Raw genomic sequence first — 3240 nt, 5'->3', positions numbered from 1 at the left:
GGTGCATCTCCTCTCTCTATTTCTCATCTCCGACGCATCACACATGAGACCTATCTGTTGGCGACGAGAGAGACCTTGAGGGCGTGAGGGGCAGGGCAGGGAAACTAGGAGTGGCAGACCTAATATGTGAGCTCCACATATGTCGGGTCCATGCCAACACAATGAACATTGCCTTGTCAGCCTATGAAGCGGGTTAAGCCCTATTGGACCTAGGTAAGACTTCAAAACCAAGTTTAGTTGCTAAAAAATTGCATTTTGAAGGTAAAGGGACTATGATGGCACCCGTACTAATTCATGGATCGGTTGTGAATTTTACTCTTTATTCACATTGGCTAATAGGGTGTGTGATGGATGGCACGATTTATAATGTAGAGGTAGCTTGTGGCCGTGATGAACCTACTAGGCCTTTGTATCTACTCTCTACATTCTTAAATAACTCAACTTATTAAACTAAACTTTTTTAAGCTTGGCCGAATTTATAGAAAAAAGACTAATGTTTGTGACATAAAATTAGTATAATTAGTTAGAACATAAAATCTATTTTCATACTATAATTTATTGGATCATAGATACTAATACTCTTTTATTTAAAATTGATCAGTTAAATTGAAAAAAAAATTAACTTAGAATATTTCTACAAGTTGACTTACTCAGAGACAACGAAGTTGATTTATTCCTAGGAGGCAGTACTAATGTTAGCATGCTTAACTCTTAGCATTTGTCGGCGGGTACCCTTGTCCATTGTAGTTCGACTTATTTTAGATGATTCAATATTGTTCTATGAGAGAGAATAAGCAGAAATAAGCTTAAAACAGTCCAAAACATGTTCAGCCAAACAAGCTGATTATAATCGTCTGTTTGATCAAAACAGGCCTGGCTCGCTCGTGTAAAGCTGACCGGGCATTTGTTCGCTGGCTCACATCGCTTGATGGGTGGCTGATAAGGCAGGCTGAAAAATACGATTCGCTGATTTATTGAGAAAAATGCTATTACTTCGTCGAAAAAGAACAGCTCATAGGAGAAACGTTGCCACCTGCCAGTCCTAAATGAGGCTACACAGGTTAGGCTGTGTTTAGTTCCCAAAAAGTTTTTCAAAAAGTGCTACATTAGTCATCACATCGAATCTTATGATACGTGCATGAAGCATTAAATGTAGACGAAAAAAACTAATTACACAGTTTAGTTGGAAATTGCGAGACAAACGTTTTGAGCCTAATTAATTCATAATTAAATATTAATTGTCAAATAAAAATAAAAATATTACAGTAGCCAAATTTCTAAATTTCGCGAACTAAACACAGCCTTACACGATGGAGGAGCTCCATCCTTGCCGGCTGGTTTCGTGCATGGAGGGAGACGTTTGTCATCCTCACGACCTCACCTCGCGTCAAATCAGTGGACAGTTTGTAGCGGCAGTAAACTCACCATTGAAGAACGAACGAGTAGTACAGTAATAAAAGATTAAAAAATGAAGTTACAGCCGTGTGTCCCCGTTTTACCCAGCAGGACTTGCAACGGAACAAACGGGATTTAATCTTGCAGGGGGCTGGACCGTTGCTTGCTTGTATAGGAGTAACTTGTGTTCAGGACCGGGGACCCGGAGTTCTCCGTCCGATCCTATCACCCTATACGTACAGTACTCATGTATCATGTGTGCTGATGCTAAAGTCTACTGAGATGCAAACAAAAAGGCACTCAAGTTTGTGTTGTCTCTCTCCCTTGCGCGATGCGTTCAGAATGTGGAGACGAATGTTTCGCACGTAGTAGTAGTAGTCACGGGATAGGAAAAAACGTACAAGGGCGCATGTATGTTGTTTTGGTCGTAACTGCAGGCAGTGAAAGGGTACAAACAGAACGAGCCGCATAATTTAAGGAATACGTAGCTGTTGGCATACTACCATTACCACAAGCTCTGAGCAAGTGAGAAGAAAGATTTTGTGCCTCCGGAAATTCCTCTCACCGTGCATTGGCCATGCCTGCAGCATCAGCATGCACAGCACAAGCTGGGACTGGGAGCTAGCAACACGGTGTATATTTTCAATGAGGCGGGCAAGCAGCAGAAGGCCTCTTGAGGAATGTAGCAGTATGAACTGGAACGGGAAGAGAGGCACAGACGCAGCCAGGCAGGGAGGCAGCTGAGGCACTGACCGAATCCTGCGGGAGCCTACACACGCCTGGCCTGGCCTGCGCTGCGCTCTCTGCATCCATCCTTCCCTTTGGTTTGCCTAGTTGGGGCCAGTTTAGTTCCCAAAATTTTGCCAAATTTTTCAAGATTCTCCGTTACATTGAATTTTGAACACATGCATAAAGTATTAAATATAAATAAAAAATAAAACTAATTATACAGTTTAGACGAAATCCACGAGACGAATCTTTTAAGCCTAATTAAACTATGATTGGACACTAATTGTCAAATAACAACGAAAACCACTAGCATTTTGCCAAATTTTTTAGCATCTAAACAAGGCCCTGTAGAAGCAAAGTTGCCATAAAAGCTGCGTAGAAACCAAAGTTTTGGCTGCGACTCCGCGGCAGGCGGCAGGCGGCACCGCAGCAGGAGGCAGCTCATAGATACCCCTAACCTCCTACTCCAATGTGGGTACAGTACTGGGGAAGACAAAGGAAGGAGAGGCCACCGGTATGGAGGAATACCCATCTCTTCTATTTTGTTTTTAATACACTGTGAAATGTGGTTTATAATTTAGGCTTTTTCTGATGGGATAGATATTAATACTCTTATGCACAAACTCGATCAAATTTAGAATAGTTTATCTTAGAACAAACTTCGATCCCTTATATTTAGCATGTAGAGAGTACATAAACAATCAATGATCCCGCATATACATATGTACAAGTATATGCCCTGTTCGTTTGGCTGATAAGTCATGGCTGAAAGTACTGTTGGCTGATTTGTTGTGAGAGAAAAATATTATTCATTGACTGAATGCATTTTAACTTTTACTTCCTGTTCTAAAATATAAATATTTTGGTTTGTCCAAAATCAAACTATAGTAAAGTTTACAACTATGGAAAAAGGAAAATAGTATTTATGATAGCATATGGAAATCAATAGATATAAGATATATTTTCATAGGTTGTGTCGGTGTTTTCGGACCACCGACGAGTAAATTTGTATTTGCGCATCTGGCTCGGATGGTGTGCTCGTAGGACACAAGGGTTTAAACTGGTTCGGGCGAAACGTCCCTACGTCCAATTCGTTGCTGCTCATGTTACCGGCAC

This window comes from Miscanthus floridulus, chromosome 12 (assembly GCF_019320115.1).
Source record: "Miscanthus floridulus cultivar M001 chromosome 12, ASM1932011v1, whole genome shotgun sequence".
NCBI classification, from domain to species: Eukaryota; Viridiplantae; Streptophyta; class Magnoliopsida; order Poales; family Poaceae; genus Miscanthus; species Miscanthus floridulus.
This window is presented reverse-complemented; position numbering follows the sequence as displayed.